Consider the following 23,796-nt stretch of genomic DNA (forward strand, 5'->3'; position numbering starts at 1 on the left):
TTATTTATGTTTGTAAGAGTGATGTTCCTTGTGTAGTAATAATACAAAACAGTCTATTATTTTTTCTGGATATTATATAGATTTATAGACTTTATGTCCATGGGGTCGAATGGTTGTCATTAGAATGATAATAACCACTGAACTATGGATAAAAGGACATAGACAGTATCAGAGTTCAGTCCATGAATCAAATGTTTTGACTGGCATGTCAATGGGTTCATCTCTGGGCCGTAGTCCAAGCTGGTTTAAGGATAAGATTGATTGTATACTTAACCATTGCTTTTTGTATATGCTTAGTATGTGATTGTGTATGTGTATTTTTTAGTGAACCTATTTCCTAAAGGGAAAAACAATTAAATAAACACATCTATCCTTCAAAGGACAATAAGACAAATTGAACTTCAGAGCTTTTAGCCAGTAATCCCAGAGACGCATAAAGACATTCTAATTAATTAATACCATGTCATAATTTGAGAGAGTTAGAATACTAATCCAATTTTCTTTTTCATTATCTTGTATCCTGATTAACCATATTTAATCCTGGTGATAGGTACTCATGTTAAGGTTTTTTAATATTTAGAATTTTAAAAAAATAAATAGTTGTTTACTATATGTTGTGTGTGAATGTGTGTGTTTAATAAAGCTGTGAGCATAATATATTAGGCTAGCTTTATGGTTTCTACTTCAGGGAAATCTTTCAGAATGCCAATTTAAGAATTATTTGATAGTGAAATATTTAGAAGCTGAATTAACCTTAGTGAATTAATACAAAGCTATATATATTCTACTCATTTTCTGATTATTCTTAGTTTAATCAGTAACATTATTATTAAATATAATGTATCAAGCATTTATGTTTTGTTCTTACAATACTAAAAGTTCCACAAAAGTAATTATTTTTAATAAAATAAATCTCTCAGGGGAATGTATTATTCTAATTATATATATTAGTACTGTCCAAAAGAACCTCCTGCAATGATGGAAATGCTCTAAATATGTTCTGTCTAATACAGTAGCCGCTAACCACATATGACTATTGAACACTTGAAATGAGGCCAGTGTTACTAAGGAACTGAAATTATATTGTAGTTTAATTTTAATTAAATTTAAAATGCCAAAGGCTGCATAGTAAGTGGTAAAGTTGGAATATAATAATGACAATAATAGTAAATAATATAAATGTGTATTAAGATGCAACATGAGCCTGACTCTCTAGCTTTAAATTTGATACATGTGCTTAATCTGTTAGACAAGGTCACTTAAAAAAACAAACAAACAGATATTTCACTTCAGGGTAAAGTATTTCTTGATTTTCTAAGAATTTAAAAATTCTCAGTTTTAGAATAGGACAAGTTCTGACTACCACCAGCTCATCTCTTTATTTTATTATTTTATTTTTTATTAAGTTTATTGGGGGTAACATTGGTTAATACAGTTCTATAATTTTCAGATGTACATTATAATTTGACATCTGTATAATCTATTGTGTGTTTACTATCCAAAGTCCAGTTTCCTTCAGCTACCATAGATTTTATCCCCTTTACCCACTTCACCCTCTTTCTAACCCCTATATTTGACCCCCTTTAACCATCTATCTACTGCCTCCTCCCTCTCTCTCTCCCCTCTGGTAACCAGCAGTCTATAGTCCATGTCTATGAGTCTCTGTTTGTTTATGTAGATGACACACCCAATATCCCATTTCAGATTTCTAGGCATGAAAAACCTTTAATCTTTGAACTGACTGCATCAATTCAATTCTATAACCACACTCTAGTCTTTTGTGTTTAGGAGATATTTTTTCTAAGAAAATACCCCAGCTCTGAAAACATAAACTTTGATGTATAAATTTCCCATCACCTTCTTATTCAGTTAAGACCACTTCTATAATAAAAGTGAATTTTTAGTTCCAAAATATCTTCTCTGCTCTCACTATTTCAGAGCTTATGTCCCTTTCATGTCCATCATAGATTTCACAGTCACCTTATTCTTATTTCTTTTCTTCTTCGGTACCTGAAACTTCCTCCTCTTGAGTTAATTTAACTACCAATCTATTCTTGGGTGTCGGAAGAGTAAGGAAAAGAATTAAATAATCAGGCAGACTAATGCTACTATAAGTCCATGATCCCTGAGTGCAAATGTGCATTAATTTATTTGGAAAAATAGTGTTCTTTGTTCTTTGTCTTGCTCCCACAGTTCACCCTTTTCTTCAAATCACATATTTTTTTCAGTCTCCTCTAATGAAGTTGCAATTCACATAGAAATTGAGAATATCAGTGTGAAAAATCTCAACTTCTCAGCCTATAACTATAAAAGTACCTATATCTCTACTTATTGTCTTTATTCAAATCTCAGAGGAACAAAGGGACTCTTCTGTTCTAAAGTTCTTATGCCTTCATCTGCATCTTTCCTATATCTTTGATGTTTAATGCTTCATCAGCTCTGTCTCTGTACTTCCAACCTTTTCCTCTACAGACTGTAAGACATCTACTTTTCTCTCATTAAAAGAAAACAACTTTTCTTGTACTCTGTACCAACTTCTGACATTATCTCCACAATTTTCATATCGATTTTTCACAGTTATGTTTCTCAGAAAATATTCCTACAATCATTGCCTCCAATTTTTCACTCCACAACCATCCTTTAAATACAGCTAGAATTCTGCTATCATGCCATTGAATCTGTTAAAGTCAATGACTGAGGCTGGCTCAGTCTCAGATCAATTATCAGTCCAGTGCTCTTTAAACCAAGAAGTCCATTTGCATTATTTGTATGATATTATCGCTGATGCTGTAAGCTAAAATATATCGAACACAGTTTTCTAGGTGTTATGTAAATATATGCATTATCATATGACAACTTTTCATTGAGCAAATTTTATTATTATTTTATAGGCAAAGAAATGGAGGCAGGGAGAGATTAGTAATTTGCTAATAATCACACAGAGAGTTGATAGCACAATTGGTTCGATTTCACTTTAAAACCACTATATTGAATATGTCAGACTAAGTACCAAGACTAAAATTCCAATGAAAACAACATTAAATACTAGATAAAATGTCTTTTAAAAACTCTTCCTAGAAATATCAAGGAGGTAGAAAGATAATAATAAATAGCCAGGTCAAAAGCTAAGTGAAGACAAAAATACAAAAATCTTAGTGATGATGGCTTTTACTTAGAGGGTTTTTGCTGCTGTAAGTGAACATAAAATTTGATCTATGAGGTCTGGAGTGGCTCAGAGAACAGGAGGCAAGACCCAAAGCTTATTGATGGAAATGTGTCTAAAAAGATTTCTCTCCTCAGAATACTAAATTCTCAGTACGAGGGCAAATGAAAAATTCATCTCTTCTCTTTAGCCACGACTGCCACAACCACCCCAAAATTGCAAAGAAAATTGCCTAGCTTAGTGTAGCGTAGAAAAATCTTCCTTGAGAATTCATAACCAAACACTAGCTCTCATCTTTAGAGTTTCTATTCTTTATTCACATACCATCAATGTGTTCAACTCAGGAAGAAACCATAATATTCTGAATTTGTACATCTAATGGTCCTGATCTACACCTAAATGAACAGAAACAACACAATTGAGAATCTGAGAAAAGTGATCTTTGAATATGGCCTATGATCCTCACAAAAGCAAGCACTTTTTCAAAGAAGCTTCCTCCAACCTACGACTCAAATAATTCTGACATAAGTTCCAAGAAAGATGAAAAGTAGGAATAAAATAATTTTCATGATGAACAAGAAACAAACTACCATGAACAAAAATCTGTTGCAATAAAAAAAGAAAAAGCAATCATTCCCACAAAGGGAATATTTGAATTAGTAGACAAGGAGGTAAAGCAAATATGTTCAATATATGTTAATAAATAACAAAGGTCTTAAAAATATGAATAAAGAATGAGAGACATAAATAAAATGTATCTTCTAGAAATAAAAAAAATATATAATTGAAATTAAAAACTCAGAGACGGAAGTTGTTCACAGATTAAACAGAACTGATGAGAAAATTAGTGAACTGAATATCAGGGCAAAAGAAATGATCCAGAATGCTTCAGTTACAAAGATAAAGAAATCTAAAAGCAAGATTAGACAGAATTTAAAGTGAGAATGTTTAGCAAACATTTAATCAGAGTTTCAAAGAGAAGGGAGAATGGAACAAAATTTTCCAAAACTGATAAAAGACAGCTATCTACAGATTCAAGCCCAAGAAACTATAAACAGGATAAATAACAAGTAATCCATACTTAGAACACACACGTCATGTAGAAACTGCAGAAAAATCCCTGCCCCACTCCAAAAGTAGAGTCTTAGAAGTAGTAGACTGACAGTTAACTTATTAACAGCAACACTAAATGATAGATGCTAGGGAATAATATCTTCAAAGTAAAGAGAGAAAATAACTGTGCATTTAAAATTCTAGTCCTAAAGAAAATGTCTTTCAGAAACAAGAGAAAAATTAACTTTTCCAATCTCTGAAAGAGTTTGACATAGAAAAATACCCATGGAAATGTCTAAATTGTGTACTCCAAGTGAAAGGAATGTGATTTCAGATGGAAGGTTTAAGATTCAGGAGGAAATGTAAAAGCAAAGAAGTATTAAATATATGAATAACCGTATAGCATGGACTCTTCAGCCTGATAATTATATCATTATGTGTGGTTAAAACAATAAAATAAACCACAATACTATATAAATTGGAATGGGAGTCATCGTAATTAAATGTTCTCAGACTAAATTATAATGTTCAAGATGAAGGGGACACTGATTTTCTTTAGGTACGTGTTGTGTTAAAATGTCTATGGTAACTCTTATTTAATAAGATAGAATGAATTACTTCTCAAATATACCAGAGAAACAAAATCTTTAACAGTATCAGTTAAAAAAAATCTATCCCCAATAAAATTTTAAAAGAAAAAAAATATAGAAAAAAAAGGACAATGTAAAACTAAAATGAAATGATAGGGAGTAAAATCTATTATATCTGTAACAAAAGCAATGCAATTCAATTTTTGGAACAAACAAGGTTAATCACACTTGATAGAATATACTCTACTGTATAAAATATCATCCCTGAACGTAGGGAAGTGATTGAAAACGTAAGTCAAAGTTCATTTACATTTTAATTTATAACTCCTATCTTTCCAGGTAGAATTTTACCTTATTGTTTCTTTGGGGGGATGGGAAAGAGGGGAAGAACCAATATTTAAACATTTTAACAATATTAGAAGTTAGGCCTGATACATTCATTATAGCTAAGAAGAACCAATTTCAAAGGAACTTGCCTAAGAAGTCATTAGTTAAGCATGATTAAAGCAGAATAGCCATGTGGTTTTTTACAAAATAAATTATTATGACTATAACCTGTACCGTTTTCTTCAAAACTGGAGACAATTCATAGAGATATTCTATGAAAGGGAAAAATGAATAAAAATTATAAATCTATTCTATCACATTTTAGATAGTAATAAAGGAATATCTCAAAGCTTGGTTAAATTAATACCTAAAAATTAAAACTGATGCATAATGGAAACTCTAAATGGACCAAATAATCAATGTCATTTTACTTATTCCATCAGCTTCTTTATAATCAGAAATTTAAACTGGGTTTCTGACAGTCATTATTACCTGGAAGAGCTGACTGGAAAATTTGATTCATTGACTTGTTCTCTTAGTAAGCAAAATTGGCAAAGTTACATCTAGAGGTGTTTTAAAAGAACGAAAGTCAGGAATGTAATTGTATATATATTATATATTTATATATACTTATATGTAATATATTAGTAATTATATATATTTTTCTTTTTTATTTAAGATAAGTTATTTAATTCTTTTTATTTATTTATTTATTTATTTATTTACTTACTTACTTACTTACTTATTATGGTAACATTGGTTAACAAAATCCAATAAGTTTCAGCTGTACATTTTAACAGTAAGGCATATATATATTTACACTGTGTGTTCACCTACCATAGTTAGATTTCTTTCTGTCACCACTTTACCCCATCTATCTCCTCTCTGCCCCCTTTCTCCCCACTTCTGGTAACCACTAGTTCATTGTTCATATCCATGAGTCTCTGTTCTGTTCATTTGTTCCTTTTAGGTTTATATAAGTAATATCATGTGATTTTGAACTTTTTCTGTCTCACTTATTTCACTTAGTATAATTATTTTGAAGGTCATCCATGTTGTCACAAATGGCAATATTTCATTTCTTCTTATGGCTGAGTAATATTCCACTGTACATATGTACCACAGCTTCTTTATCCAATCATCTATCATAGGACACTTTGGTTGCTTCCATATCCTGGCCACCATGATGATTGGTTTGGATGGTTGTCTTTTTATCTCGTTGATGGTTTCTTTTGTTGTGAAGAAGCATTTTAGTTTGATGTAGTCCCATTCATTTATTTTTGCTTTTACTTCCCCTGCCTTTGAGATCAAATTCATAAAATCCTCTTTAAGTCCAAGGTCTTTGAGTTTAGGTCCTATGTTTTCTTCTATGCACTTTATTGTTTCAGGTCATATATCCAGGTCCTTAATCCATTTTGAGTTAATATTGGTGTGTGGTCATAGACAACAGTCTAGTTTAATTCTTTTGCAAGTGCCTTTCTAGTTTTCCCAGCACCATTTATTGAAGAGGCTTTCCTTTCTCCATTGTGTTTTTGGCTATTTATGTTGAAGATTATTTGCCTATAAACATGGGTTTATTTCTGGGCTCTTGATTCTGTTCCACAGCTCTGTGTGTGTGTTTTTCTGCCGATACTATGCTGTTTTGATTATTGCTGCTTTGAAGTATAATTTGAAGTTGGACAGAGTGATGCCTTTAGCCTCATTCTTTTTTCTCAAGATGCCTTTGGCTATTTGGGTCTTTTGTGCTTCCATGCAAATCTGATGATTTTTTAGTCTATTTCTTTAAGAAATGCCAATGAGATTTTGATGGAGATTGCATTAAATCTGTATAATGTGTTAGGTAATATGGTCATTTTAACTATGTTGATTCTTCCAAACCAAGAACACGGATTAATATCTTCATTTCTTTGTGTCTTCTTCGGTTTCTTTTAATGGGGTTTGATAGTTTTCATTCTATAGGTCCTTCACATGTTCTGTTAGATTTATTCCCAGATATTTTGATCTTTTTGTTGCAATTGCAAAAGAAATTATTTTTTCCATTTTTTTTTCCTGACATTTCATTATTAGAGTATAGGAACACTATGGAATTTTGACATTGATTTTGTATCCAGAAACTTTACTATATTTGCTTATTGTTTCTAGTAGTGCTCTTATGGAGTGTTTAGGGTTTTCTATACAGAGAATCATGACATCCATAAATAGAGACAGTTCAACTTTTTCATTTCCTATTTGGATGCTTCCTATATCTTTCTCTTTCTGGTTGCACTTACTAGGACCTCTGATGTTACATTAAATAACGGTGGCGATAGTGGACAGTTTTGCCTTGTTCTTGATCTTAGAGGGAAGAGTTTGAGTTTTTCACCATTATAATGTTGACTGAGTGTTTGTCATATACAGCCTTTATTATGTTAAGGTACTTTCTTTTCATACTGAATTGTTAAGTGTTTTGATCATAAATGGATGCTGTTTCTTGTTGAAGGCTTTTTCTGCATCTACTAATATGATCATATGATTCTTATTTTTTAATTTCTTTATGTGGTGTGTCACATTAATTGATTTGTATATGTTGAACCTTGGGATGAAGCCCACTTAATCTTGGTGTATAATCTTTTTAATATGTTGCTGTATTTGGTTTGCTAGTATCTTATTTAGGATTTTTGCATCTGTGTTCATGAGAGATATTGGTCTGTAGTCTTCTCTTTTTGTGTTATCCTTACCAGGTGTCGGTATCAGAGTAATACTGGCTTCATAAAATGAGTTGGGAAGTATTGTCTCCTCTATTTTTGGAGGAGTTTGAGGAGAAAAGGCATTAAATCTTTCAATGTTTGGTAGAATTCACTGGTGAAACCATCTGGTCTTGGACTTTGACTTTTTGGTAGTTTTTTGATGATTGTTTCAATTTTCATACTGCTGATTGGTCTATTTAGATTTTCCAGTTCTTGATTTAGTCTAGGAAGGTTGTATTTTTCTAAGTACTGCTCCATTTCTTCTAAATTATTAAATTTGGTGTTGCATACTTTTTCATAGTATTCTTGTATGGTTCTTTGTATTTCTGTGATGTCAGTTGTAATTTCTCCTCTTTCATACCTGATTTTATTCATTTGTGTCCTTTTTTTTTTCTTTAGTGTGTCTAGCCAGGGGTTTGTCAATTTTATTAAACTTCTCAAAGAACCAGCTCTTTGTTGCATTTATTTTTTCTACTGTTTTGTTTTCAATTTCATTTATTTCTGCTCTAATTTGTATTTCTTTCCTTCTGCTGACTTAGGCTTCATTTGTTCTTCTTTTTCTAATTTTTTAAGATGAAGCATTAGTTTGTTTATTTGGGCTCATTCTTGTTTTTGGATATAGGCCTGTAATGATATGAACTTTCCTCTTACAATCGCTTTTGCTGTGTCCCAAAAGTTTTGATATGTTGTACCATCATTATCATTTGTTTCTATGTATCTCTTGATCTCTCTTTTTATTTCTTCCCTGACTTAGTTATTCTTCAGTAGCATGTTGTTTAATCTCCATGTATTTGTGGTTCTTCCTGATTTCTTTTTGCAGTTGATCTCTAGTTTCAAAGCATTATGATCAGAGAATATGGTTGGTATGATTTCAACCCTCATATACTTGTTGAGGCTATTTTTTGTGTCCCAGTATGTGGTTGATTCTTGAGAATGTTCCATGTGCACTAGAGAAGAATGTATAAGCAACTGTTTGGGGATAGAAGACTCTGTATATGTCAATTATGTATAGTTGGTCTAATGTGTCATTTAAGGATGTTATTTCCTTATTGATTTTCTGTTTGGATAATCTGTTCCTATCCAATAGTGGGGTATTTGGGTCCCCTAGTGTTTTGGTCTGTTTCTCCCTTTAGTTCTGTTAGTAATTGTTTTACGTATTTCGGGGCTCCTTGATTGGGAGCATGGATAAGTGTTATGTCTTCTTCGTGTATGATTCCCTTTATCATTATGAAGTGTCCCTCAGTATCTTTCTTTATCTTTTTTATCTTGAAGTCTATTTAGGTCAATATTAATGCCACTACTCCTGCTTTTTTATGAATGCCATTTGCTTGAAATACATTTTTCACCCTTTTACTTTGAGTCTATATTTGTCTTTGGAGCTGAGATGTGTCTTCTGGAGGCAGCATATGGTTGATTTTGTTTTTTTGATCCATTCCGCAACTCTGTGCCTCTTTATTGGTGAGCTCAGTCTATTTGCATTTAGGGTGATTATTAAAACATGAGGTCTTCTTATAGCCATTTTATCTTTTGCTTTTTGGTAGCTCGGTGTTTCCATTGCTTCTTTGTCCCTGTGTTTCCATTTTCTTTATTTTGGTTGGATTTTGTGGGTCTTCCCTCTGGTTCTTCTTGTTTTATGTTATGTACTTCAATTCTAAATCTTTGGTGTGTAATTACCATTACAAATATGTAAAAGATAGTTATATGTATACAGTCTTCCATTTTCTTCTGCTTGTGCCTTATGTCTTCCATGTCCCTTTGTGAATTTGGAGTTTTGAATTTGCCCCTTTTCAGCCATTGTTGACTCAATTTGTCCCTATGTATGATGAACATTCATTACCATCTTGCTATAGCAAATCTCTTCTTATTAAGTTTATAATGCCCTATTCTTAATAAGGGTTGCACTCTTCTGCTTCAATTTGCCTGATAATTAACTTACTCCTAATTATGTATTTTTTTTGTCATTTTGTTTTAGGTAAGCTGACCTCTCTCAGTATTTCCTGTAATGTAGGCCTTGTAATGGAGAATTCCCTTAATTTTTTTATGTCTGGAAAGGTCTTTATTTCTCCTTCATATCAAAAGGAGAGCTTAGCTGGATACATTATTCTTGGCTGGTAGTAGCTTTCATTTAATACTTTAAATAGTTGATTCCATTCTTTTCTGGCTTGTAAGGTGTGTGCTGAGAAGTCCAATGAATTTCTAATGGGTTTTCCTTTATAAGATACTGTCTTCTTTTTCCTGGCTGCCCTGAGAATTCTGTCTTTGTCATTTATTTTTGATAATTTTAATAAAATATGTCTTGGTGAAGGCCTTTTTGGGTTGTGATAATTGGGTGTTCTGTTGACTTCTTGAATTCCAAGTTCCAGCTCATTTCCATAGATTTGGGAAATTCTTGTCCACTCTTTGTCTGAAACTGCTTTCTAGTCCCTGCTTCTTTTCCTTGCCTTTGAGAATGCTCCTTATTCTTATGTTTCCTCTCCTGATGGTATCAGCTAGTTCTTGTATTTCTCTTTCATTCTTTTTCATTCTTTGGTTTCTCTCTTCTTTCTTCTGATTTATTTCTAGATTTCTGTCTTTGATATAACTGATCTTTTTCTCCATTTGGTTGATTCTATTTCTGAATCTTGCTATTTCATTTTTCATCTCTTGTATTGTGTTTTTTATCTCCAGAAAATCTATTCTGTTCTTTTTGAGGCTTTCAATCTTCTAGCTAAAGAGCTCATTCTGTTCATCTTGTTTTTTTTTCAATTCCTGAAATTGTCGACATGAATTATTTTGGATCTCACTGAGTTTTTTCAGAAGTACCATCTTGAATTCTCTGTCATTTAAGTTGCATATTTCTATGTCTGTAAGCTTATTTTCTGGAGATTCTTCTCTTTCTTTCTGAGATGCATTGTTGCTTTGATTGTTCACAGTGTTTAATGAACTATTTCTCCACCTGGCCATTAATGGAAATGTATTCTGCCTTTTTTCCAGAAAGATTTATTATATAAAGGTCTCTCTTTAGCCTGTTGCAAAGAAGGCACTTTTATTTTGATTTCCAGTAGGTGGTGTCTAAGCCTCTTGCATCACTGCTTTATATAAAGACTTAATAATGCCTATTTTTTTTCTTATAGATATTTAATCATGCTCACTGCTCTCAGTCTCAGTCCCTGTCAGTGTTAGTGTCAGTTTCAGTAGCGATTGCTCAGATTCCCCTGGGCCTCCGTGGTGTTTGGTCTCTGAGGGTATGGAAGGAATGGACCTCTTGGTTGGGGGATGGGGGTTGCAGTTAGCAACCGCGGCTGGTAAAAATTAACTGTTTCTCTGCTGTTCCTGCTTCTCCGCTTTCTGCCCTGATGACTGGGCCCTGCCACTGGTCACATGGAGCTCACAGCTTTCCCAGGCAGATATGTTCAGAAAACCTGCCCCAACTTAACCCCTCTCCCTCCTCCTGCAGTGAGCTCTGGCTGAGAGAGGCAGCTTCTTTGTTTCTCCCAGTCCATTGCACAACATCCAGAGTTCTGACCTGTGATAGCCCTTATGTGCAAATTCAACTGTGCTGGTGTGCAGTTTGGGTGTTTTTTTTGTTGAGATTTAGAGGTTCAGTTTATTGTCATTTCAAGGGGAGAAATCTGGGGACATCTCTCACTCTGCTATATTTCTGACACCCATATTTATAGTTTTTTAAATAAAAGCTAAGACACAGGAAGCCACTTACACTTCTAAGACCTCTTCTTGAAATTTAATACACAGAGGTGGCCAACATTAAGAGAAAATTACCAAAAAATTGCCCCTGTCATACAGGGAAGTAGGTGAGCTTATTAATTTTTTAGCAGCCTAAATAACTGTTCCCTTTTATTGTGTAAATGAATACTATGGATGTAGAAATATTAGTAGAATAATTAGTGATGTCCTAAGAAACTCCAAAGCCCATCGAAGTCCAATAATGCCAACTTTATCTTCTCAATTAGACCCCATGTTAACATTTAACAGCACTAAAGGCTCACTTTTCAAAAAATGTAGTGAAGGCGTTTCCAATGTTGGGGTGAAAATACTCAAATTTCACATTTCACCAGCTAATGTCATTGTTTCATACTGTGCTTACGAGAGGCAAAAAGAACAGAGCTTTAGTTTCTTAAACTATCTTAAGTTGGCTCCTGTGTTTTTAGAAACTACTAAGAAACCATTGCTTTATAGCCCTTCAAGACAACATATACAACATACGATAAAATATAAATGAGGAAAATATCAGGTATATTGATCTATTTATAAGGGTATTCAAGATTTGTGCAAAAAAAGAGGAAAGAAATCGTTTAAATAAGAAAGCTTCATGTGTGATTTTTTTCATAGGATATCAAAAAAGTTACCACCATACAATGTAATGATTCCTAATTTCAATATGTCCTTTAGTATTTGTATAGTTAAGTAAAAGAGATATAATTCAGAAATATTCTAATCAGCAAAATACAGCTTTGCATAGAAACAACAATTTAATAATAATATGTAGAGACATACAACATAGTTTGAATTATAAAACTTTTATAGGGGTATTACTATTTTATTTTATCATATATATAATACTGAATAAAGAAATCAAACTTCAGCTTAAATGAGTACTTTTCTGAAAGCTGTCCTAACTTCTCTAGGGAGTGCTGCTTCCACCTACATGTTTTCAATAGCATATTTTACATATTTTTTATTATTGCATTTACCTTGGCATATTATAATATTTATGTGTCTCGATTACACACAAAATTTGTTCCTGATCACGTTTTTTTTTTTTTTTACCATAGTATTATGCCCAGTAAATGATCAATAATGTTTGGCTTGAATTCATCAGAAGAAATATCAGAGATAAATATTTAGAAGTAACAGATGTGAGATCAGTTCAATCCCCTATTGGCTATATGAGCTTGGGAAAATAACTCTCTAGGGCTTAGTTTCTTATGTGTAAAGTGAGGAAAATAGGACATGCTGAATAAGACGGCTGGGAAATGCAGCGTTTGGTACAAATTAAACAATCAAGATTAATTATATTATTGCCATCTTCTCTATGAGTAGTTTGCAGTTACTTAGCTTATCAGGTATTGCATGTTTAAAGACACATCACTTTCTACATTTTGCACTTGACTGTAATTCATTGGGAGCAGGATTATTTTCTAATTCATCTTTGTATATCATAACTCTAAGTGCCCTGCAGGATAATATTCATTTTAAATTTTGATTATTGTTCATTTTCTCATCTTTTAAAATTTTTGTCACTTGGTTTACTGATTAGAAAAATCTTTTTGACAAATAAAAATTCAAATCTAAAGTAGAATATATAACATTAAAAAAAATCCCTTTGAACATAAACTTTTAAAAACTTGCTTTTATTCCCATTATTAGAGTATTTACCTCGGTGTTTCTTTCGTTTCTTTATGAATTTATCCCACCTTGCTCCACAAAGAGAATTGCATATCTTTTCATTTAAACATTCTCTAATATATTTTTACAATTTTAAAGTAGACTATTCATGTCAGAAAACAAATAATAGCATTTTTTCATTACTACAAAAAGTTTTAGAATATGAATAATGTAAAAGAAGCTTACTTCTAACTTTAATCGAAAATCAGAGGAAATGAATAGTGGGGCATTTGAAAATTAAATCTGAATGTTGAACTCTATGCAGTCTTTCTGATAATGTTTCATATTCTATCTACTATGAGATTAACAAGCACAAGAAAAAGCTTTACTAAAAAACAAACAAACAAAAAACCTTTTATCATAGCTCTATTAAAAAAAGGAATATGCCAAAGGAAAATATAAGTCAAGTTATAAACCTTTTACTTTGAAAAGTAAATTGAGAAATTTTGAAACTAAATTAAATATAAAATGCTATAATGAAATTAATGATCATCATTTCATTATGTGTTTTCATCATAAGTAAATGTTATGTCTTGTTAAATGAGAATTTGACATCATAGACAAGAGAAGTAAAAGCACAAATGAAAGAAAGGGACTATAGCAAACTAAAAAACTTCTGCACAATAAAATAAACCATCTACAAAACAAAAAGGCAACTGATGGAATGGGAGAAGATATTTGTAAATAGCACCTCTGATAAGAGGTCAATATTCAAAATATATAAAGAACTTATACAACTCAACAACACAAAAACAAAAAATCCATTTAAAAAATGGGTAGATGACCTGAACAGACATTTCTCCCAAGAAGACATACAAATGGCTAACAGATATATGAAAAGATGTTCAACTTCACTAGCTATTAGGGAAATGCAAATTAAAACCACAATGAGATATCACCTCATACCTGTAAGAAAGGCTACTATCAACAAGACCTGATCCCTTTATTCATATCTATCTCCCCTTCTCCCCCCTTTCCCTCTGATAACCACTAGCATGGCTATTATCAACAAGACAAGTAATAATAACTGTTGGAGAGGTTGTGGGGAAAAAGGAAACTCATACATTGTTGGTGGGAATGTAAATTGGTACAACCACTATGGAAAACAGTATGGAAGTTCCTCAAAAAGTTAAGAATAAAATTATCATATGGTTCAGCACTGCTTCTTCTGGGTATCTACCCAAGAAGTTTGCACCCAAATGTTCACTGCAGCATTATTCATGGCTGCCAAGACATAGAAACAATTGAAATGCCCTTCGATAGATGATTGGCTAAAGAAGATGTGGTACATATAGACAATGGAATATTACTCAGCCATAAAAAAAGGTGAAATACTACAATTTGCGACAACATGGATGGATCTTGAGATGGTTGCGCTAAGCGAAATAAGTCATATGGGAAAAGTTGAGAATCATATAATTTCACTCATATGTGGGATATAAAACCAAAAGCAACAAATGAACAAGTCAAACAAACAAAAACTAATAGACACAGACAAGAGTTTAGTAGTTATCAGAGGGAAAGTGGGGAGGTAGGAGGTAAAAAAGGAGTAAAGGGGGGTCAAATATATAATGACAGAAGAAAATTTCAGGTGGTGAACACACAATGTAATATACAGATAATGTATTATTGAATTGTACACTTGAAATCTATATAATTAGTTATCCAATGCCACCCCAATAAATTAAAAAACTAAAAAAAATGCTATAAAGTAGGATGGTCAACATTACAATTCCATCTTGAGATAATATGGAAAAATATTAGTATTTACTACTGATAATTTTTAGATATATTTTAATTTTTTGAGAATCTTGTATGAAATAATAATAATTTATGAATCTAAAATTGCAAAGTTATTAAAAGATTTTTGCTTTCCCTTTAAAATTTTCTAAATCATTTCTGGCTAATTTGTCTTGTTATTTGTAAAGACAAAAAATTGTAACAACTTAAATGGCTAATGGTCTTTTTTTCCAGATTTATTGAGAAATAATTGACATATATCACTGTATAAATTGAAAGCATATAGGCAAATGGTTTGATTTACAAATATTGTGAAATGGTTACCATAATAGCCTCAGCCAATAATCATGTAGGATGTGTCTAATATATAAGTATTTTATTACTCCTTGGTTAATACAGAAATATCAGAAAATGCAAATTAACTAAAAATATTAAAAACTCTATCACTATATCCGTTTATAGTCATTAGTATCTTTATACATGTCTTTTCATATTTAAAATGTATGTACAAAGCAGATATATATATACATTTTCTGTATGTTGAATTATATAGGGTTATACCATTTTTATGGCTTCAAAAGCTATTTTCAGTTATTAACTAGGCATTGAGAATTTTCTTATTTCAAACAAAACACTAGAGTAGGGTTAAAAATTCTGATAATCAAATAATATTATTTTTAAAAATAGAAATATTATTTAAAGGGTACATAAAATTTATAAATTGTTATAAAACTGCTCCAAATAACAGCAACGTTACCAAAGCTTGAAACATAGTTACTAGGTAACATTTATAGTTAATAAAATTATTGGCATTTATTTGGCCAATAGCCTTGGCCAACCTGACTTTAATCTAATTGCTTTTGGCCAGACTATTCTAATCTAAATAATTCTTCAGACAATGGAGAACTGTTATTGACAATGATCATGATGATTAACTGTAGATTGAATGTCAGAACTGAAAAAGAGTAAGAAATCTAAGATTTTATTCAAGAAAGATTTGCGGAAACATAAGAGATAATATGAGTGTGGACCCAGTGACCTGCACTGGGCTAAGTGCTTTAGGAATAGAGTATCATTTACTTTTCTTAACTCTGGTAGATACTAGATACAAAGAACAAAAGCTTTTCTGTAGATGCCACTTCTGAACCAGAGAAGACTTGGTAAATGACCCCAAATCACATTGTTGGTGAGCAGACCCATATACTTTAACTCCAAGGCCCATGCAGAATTTGTCTATAAAGGGATTGTACTGAGAGAAGTATGTGGTAGGGTAGAGATTTTTCCCAGGTTCCTTGCTTCACAGCAAGATGACTGTACTGAAAAGATAGATTTCATGTAAAATTGCAATTAACATTTTTCATTTTTTTCTCTTTTTGTGAAGATAGGAGCAGAGTCCAGTAGGAATCAAATTAAGGCAGGCAGCTTCATCTCCACATCTCTCCTTCAGGACAAAGCAGAACACAAACTCTGGCAGGAAATTGAATTGTCTATACTCTTCTCCTAGTGGTTCTGCTCCAACAAATGACATGTTGAAAGAGAATTTATGTTGAAAGAGAATATTTTAAACGCCTTTAGTGCTAATCAAATAAATGTGGGTGCGATTGCACATTTTCATTGAGTTCTTTCCTTTTTCTCATTAGTTATCCCTAGTTTTCTTTATGATTATTAACATAACATAACATTAATATCCTCACGAGGGGCCAGAAAAATTATATATCATGCTGTGATTCATTAAAGCCAGAGAAAGAACTGGCTTTTTTTATGGCTGAGTAATATTTATTTTTCAGCTTTTTCACAGAGTATCATTTACTTTTGTAATCACATCATTTTATAATCACAAAAGATCATTTTATAATCATAAAAGATAAATTTTCTGCTGTTCAGAACTTTCTATTAATACCCTTTTCTTTGAAAAATGGTATGTTTTACTATATCTACCTACAAGGGGGGAATTTAACATTTTAAAATCATTGGCTTTTTCCAGTCTGAGATTGTTTTTATACATAGCTTTAGTATAATTCTTTCTGAAAAAAAAAAAAAAACTAAAAAAACTAAAAAATTTTGGTGGTCTGGAGGAAGACGGCGGACTAGGTAAAAGCAGGGTTTGCCTCCTCTCCAGTCTGCATTGAAATTACTAGCAAATTATGAAATAATCAACATGGAGAATCGCCTGAAGTCCAGTTGATCATAACACCTACATCTGATAATATAAAGAAGGAGCCACAATGAAGCCGGTAGGAGGGGTAAAGTCCCGAATGGAGCTGGACCCACACCCACAGGTGTTGGAGGATCACTGGGAGGGAGAGCAAGGCTGCTCTGAAGGAGAGGCCTTATTTGGGTTCTCCCCAACCCAAAGAAGAGGAGAATCCAATAACTGCCTATAAAAACCAGAGAGGATTCCAGCCATCTGGGTGAGATAGGTGGAGACTGAAACCCTAGACACCCCTTTGAAGGACACACGCTCAGGCTTTCTGACCTGTGGACACTCACCCGGGACACCGGTGGTGGGTCAGAGGCTCCAGTGGGATTCATACTGAGAAAGTCTGCATTACCTGGCACCAGAACGAAGGCTGGAAGGGCAGCCAACATTGTGCCTTAGTCTGGCCTCCTTCTCAGGCAATCTACAGACCTTGCCAGCTTGACTGTGAAGACACACACACACACACACACACACACACACACACACACACACACACACAGACACACACACACACACGGCCATTAGAAAGCTCTGGCACCAGGAGATCAGCCTGCCCTGCCCAAACTACAAGATTGCCCGGGGCTTTCGTTGCTGGATGGCTGATTCATCCTGCGCCTTTCAGGGCCAAACATTCACAGCTGGAAGTTAGCCCCGCGAGCTTGCATTTCCAAGATAGTTTTGGGCAGATTTCTGCTGCCAACATGAACTTAGGCGGAACTCAGGAATATGTGGGCCAGTCCAAGATAGCAGCTCATCTTGCTGTGATCTGGAACTTCTGCTGGAATGCATCTATGATTACAGAGGTTATAGCAAGACTGAGTCTGCATTGATCTGATTGCCATTGTTTCCCTGAGACCCCACCCCATCCTACCCACAAATTACCCTAGGCGGCCCATTGACAGTAAACTGCCACAGCCCTGTTCCTCCCCACCCCCTGGTCTCCCAGTCCACACAGGCAACAAACTTTAGTTAGCACAGGGCCTGCACTGCATGGAAATCAGTTGCAGGCAGATCTCTGCTACCTTCAAGAGTTGCAATATTGCTTCTGGGGAGAGCAGAAGTCTGTGGGACCGCCCCTGACAGCAGATGGTCTCATTGTGACCTGTGACTACAGCGGGAAAGCATGGGCACAGAAGTAGCAGCAAAACTGAGGCTGTGTCAGCCTGACGGCCCTTGTCTCCCTGAGATCCTGCTTCACCTAAGCCACAGAGTGCCTGCAGCCCATTGACGGTCAGCCTCCCCTGTACTGCTTGGCTCTGGGATTGTGCATTCTACACAGGCAACAGACCTTGGCTAGCACAGTGAACACATTTAGGGGAAAACAGTTGTGGGCAGACCACTGTTGCCTGTACAGGCTGTAATATCTTTTGAGGGGATTGCAGTGGTCTGTGGGACTGCCCCAGATAACAGCTTGTCTCCATATGATCTGTGACTACTGGAGGAATGTGCAGACATAGAAATTGCAGAAAACTGAGGCTATTGGCCTGACAGCCTTTGGAATCCCTTTACTCCGGCCTCATCCAATCCACAAAGTGCCCTCTGCACGGTGATAGGCAGGTGCATCTCCCCTGGGGTGGCGCATTCAGGCCTAAGGTGGGCAGCGGCTGACCTTGCTATGATTGGAAATTTGTACAGAGAGCCACAGAGACAGCGCTGGCATGTAAACTGACACTGCAGTGGCAGGGAGAAATTTACTCAGTAGACTCAGGAGACTCCTGGAGTCCCTGCACCACCCAAAATGCATATATTCCAGAGGCTCTTCCAGTTTGAGACTTATGGGCAACTGACAGTCAGTGTCAGGCCTGGAGGAACACTGGTCCCTCTGCTAAACTGCCCTAGGTCGGGGACGGGGTATAACCAGACCACTGCCTACAGCATTATCTCTTCTACTTATAGATTCAGCACAGGCGACGACCATCTGTGGACAGCTTTGTAGTTCCCATTGGGTAGCCCTGAGCAATCAAAAGTAGAAGCTAACTTTGGCCTACTGGGGAGCCTCTTCCAGTAGGCCACAAAACCAACACATCTGGAGTCTGGCAACAGACCACAATGGAGCAACTCCTAACTGGCTTCATTCATTGTACACACAAAGGGTGGTTGCAACAAGTACACAAGTTTGCTAGGGCAAATCCTACTCAGTGAGGTCAGCCCCCACACAGCAACTCTTACCCTGTGGGTGTAGCTAATTCCTACAATTAGTCAGCCTGAGCATTAATCCCATTCATTGAAGTACCAACAATAATAAAGGCTTGGCAACAGCAGAAGATCACACACAACCAATGCAAAGATAATGTCCAGAGCCCCCAGCATAGGGGATCAGGGAGAGTGCACCACTTGGCCACATAGGACATCTTCCACATTAGGCCATCTGGCCGAGCCCAAGAGATGAAACAAATATTCCTGACACCTAGAAATGAACACAGAGAGGCTAATAAAATGAGAAAACAAAGAAACATGCCACAAATGAAACAACAGGATAAAACTCCAGAAAATAAGCTAAATGAAATGGAGGCAAGCAACCTACCAGACACAGAGATCAAAATAATGCTTGTAAGGTTGCTCAATGAACTTAAGGGTAAACTGGATAGTACAATGAGAACCTCAACAGAGAGATAGTAAGCATATAAAAGGACACAGAAACCATAAAATTTACATGGAACTAGACAAGAACCTGAATAGCCACGGCAATCTTGAGAAAGAACGAAGTTGGAAGTATCACTATCTGATATCAAACTATACTACAAGTCTACAGTAATCAAAACAGCATGGACCTGGCATAAAAACAGATACATTGATTAATGAAACAGAATGGAGAGCCCTGAAATAAATCCATGCCTATACACTCATTTAATATATGACAAAGGAGGTAAGAATGTACCATGGGGTAAAGAGAGTCTCTTCAATAAATGGTGTTGGGAAAATGGGACAGATACATGCAAAAAAAAAAAAAAGATACTGGACTACCTTCGTACACTGTATACAAGAATAGACGCAAAATGGATTAAAGACTTAAATGTAAGACCTGAAACCATAAAACTTCTAGAAGAAAACATAGGCAGTAAACTCTCTGATATTGCTAACAGTAATTTCTTTTTGAATATATCTCCCTGGACAAGGGAAACAAAAGAAAAAAGAAAAAATTGGGCTACATCAAACTAAAGAGGTTTTTTTTTTTTTTATAGCAAAGGAAACCATCAACAAAACAAAAAAACTACTGACTAATTGGGAGAAGATATTTGCTATGGATACGTCAGATAAGAGGTCAATATCCAAAATATATAAAGAACTCATACAACTCAACAACAAAATAACAAACAATCCAATTTAAAAATGGGCAGAAGATTTGAATAGATAGTTCTCCAAAGAGGAAATACAGATGGTCAATAGACATATAAAAAGATGCTCAAGGTCAGTAATCATCAGAGAAATGCAAATTAAAACCACAATGAGATATCACCTGACACCCGTCAGAATAGCTATCATCATTAAATTAAAGAACAACAAGTGCTGGCAAAAATGCAGAGAAAAGGGAACCCTCATACATTGTTGTTGGGATTGCAAATTGGTATAGCCGCTGTGGGAAACAGTATGGAGGTTTCTCAAAAAATTAAAAATAGATATACTTTTTGACCCAGCAATTGCATTTCTGGGTGTTTATCTAAGGAAAACCAAAACAATAAATCATAAGGATCTATGCACTCCAATATTCATGGCAGCACAATTTACAATAGCCAAGATATGGAAGCAACCTAAATGTCCTTCAATAGATGATTGGATAAAGAAGTTCATATATACAATGGGATTTTACTCAGCCATTAAAAAAAATGAAACCCTACCATTTACAATGACATGGATGGACCTAGAGGTTATTATAGTGAGTGAAATAAGTCAGACAGAAAGAGATAAATACCATATGGTTTCACTTATATGCAGAATTTAAGGAACAAAAAGAACAAACTAATCAAAACTTAACAGATGATGCCAATCTTTTTTCAAAATGTAGTACTAATTTATATCTCATCAGCAATATCTGAGAACTCTAGTTGTTTTGAATTTGGTTTTGTCTGTATTTTTTATTTTAACCTTTCTGATGAACACGTGGTGGTTTTCTCTGGTTTATTTTACAATTCTTTAGTAGTTAATAAAGTTGAATGCTCACACACACACACACATATATAATTTGCCAATTTTTATATCCTCTTTAATCAGTGCCTATTCCTATTTTATTGCTGTTTTCTTTTTTTTTTTCTTCACTCATCAGTGTGTTAGAGTTCTTTATATACTCCAGAGATCTTTGATTTTAAGGCTGTAGCATATCTTGGGGTCAATAGACTATTTCAAATTACTATGAACTTCATTGACTTTGTCTTTTTATATGTTACTGGGATCCTAAAAAGCCATGATCATCTAGGGAAAAAAAATCTTCGGAACAAATAAAATGAAACAAATACGAAAGAGCTGTAAGTTTACGAAAACTAGTGTAGTTACCACATCAAGTTTCAGGATATACTTAATCCATTGAGATTCATTTTTCCTATTCATTAGAATGTATTTTGGCAAAGCAAGACATTTCTTTGCCCATTTTTGAAAAAGAAAACATTGAAAGTCTCTTTGAAGTTTTCAGATATATGGTGTGACTTACAAACTAACCAATGTAAATTATATTCTTGTTATATACATAACCTTACTCCAGGCCCACTGGTTTCATTAATGTGAATGGATTAGAATTACTAGGGAGTTACCCATTTTTTATGATATATTTGGAATTATTTTTTTTATAATACATTTTAAATAAATCTAGCATTTTATTCTTCTTATTGGCAATATAAATAGGCAGTTCAAATAAAAATGAATTTAGAGAAGTATGAATAAAAATCTTCATTTTAATCATTTTTGCTTAGATTTGTGTTATCGTGTCAGGTTAATACGACACAAAGCTAACTGGAGGTTTAAGAAATTGCAAGACATTTTCAGACAAAAGTATTTCTTATTTGCCTGAAATATTTTTAGAATTGTGTCTTGCAATGTAGTACTCAATTTGAAAAAAATTCAGAGATTTTTAAATTGAGCGTCAATATTTCAGACAGATCTCTACCAGATGATGCTAAATACAGTTCTTGAAACATAATATAGGAAAGTACACAAAATTATCACTGCTCTACAACATATAAAATCTGCTACAAAAAATGCAAACTTGACTTAAAAGATAATATTTTGTATTATACTCTAGATTGTTACACATTTAATCATCTGAAAGACATGCAGGTATTAAATAAATTTTTAATTCTACTAGAGTGTGATCAGACTTTGAAATATATGCACCATTAGTGAATTTAGAAAAGGAAACATGATTTAGCCATTCACTGAATAAATGATTTTTCCTAATGTATCATGTCCAATGGCATAAAAACTGTATAAAAAAGTTCTCAAACTTTTTACTTGTAAGGAAATTTTCAGTTAGGTGAGCCACTTTTCATTTATTTTGAAGGGCCTGAACTTTCCTCATTCTCTCTCTCTCTGTATAGATAAGCTTGGAAAAAATAGTCCTATTTTTATTTTAAGCAATCAAAATGAAGGCATTCTTAATTAAATTACATTCAAACTAACAAATGTAAATTGAGTTACTGCTATATGAATGAAATGGTTTTAGATCTCCCTTTTGTGACAATAGAAAGACTGATTTGTGTAGAGAGGGGAAGAGTAAAAGAAATAGAGTAAAACTAAAATATGCAAAATTATCTTATCTGAACACTTCATTTGTGCCTACAAAAATAGAGTTGGGCTTGCCCACTCATACTAATAGCAACTAAACTAAAATATATATTTGTTCAGACCAATAAAGGCAAATATATATGAGAAATCTCACAGCTCTCAACTTAAACCGGGGGAAAATGTAGGCTTAAAATGCACGAACTCTTAGAAACAGAGTATTTAGTAGTCATCTGTTTGCATATACCCCACAGAATTCCAAAATAGATATGAAGTCTTTTCTAAAAAAAAAACATAATATATAAGAAAAAATCATGCAAATGCTCCTTTGAGACTATCTTGTCATCTGCATTGTTTTTAATTTAAAATGGAACACCATGATACATGTGTAGTACATTCAACTTGTAAAATTGCAAAGATGAAAGCAATATTTGACTCTGAGGCTCCAGTAGATCAAAATGAAAACATTATTAGCTACAACACGGGCTGTGAATATATAACAAAAATATATTAGTTGTTAGGAAAAACAATTTTCTTGACATTTGGTTTCTCCTGTGGGATTAAATAAGTAAAAAATCTGTGATAGATGCATAACTTTCACAAAGATATTATCAAATCTAAACTCTTAGTTTTAACAAGAAGGGACATTTCTAGGGAAATGATGGGTCATGTTACTTTTAATGTTGTGATCAGGCCCAAGAAAGTAATTGAAAGAATATTTGACTTACCTGAAAATAAATAATGAATTCAAGTATTACAAGAATGTCTTGATTAAACAGGTTAAAAGGCATGGCTATATGTAAAAATAAATGAACATATAAAATTTTAAATGAATACCAATTTGAGATGTTAAGTTTATGAGTTAACATGGCACTTGCTTAGATGAAATTTGAATTCTAGTAG

The sequence above is a fragment of the Pteropus alecto genome, unplaced genomic scaffold, assembly GCF_000325575.1.
Source record: "Pteropus alecto unplaced genomic scaffold, ASM32557v1 scaffold173, whole genome shotgun sequence".
Lineage (NCBI taxonomy): Eukaryota > Metazoa > Chordata > Mammalia > Chiroptera > Pteropodidae > Pteropus > Pteropus alecto.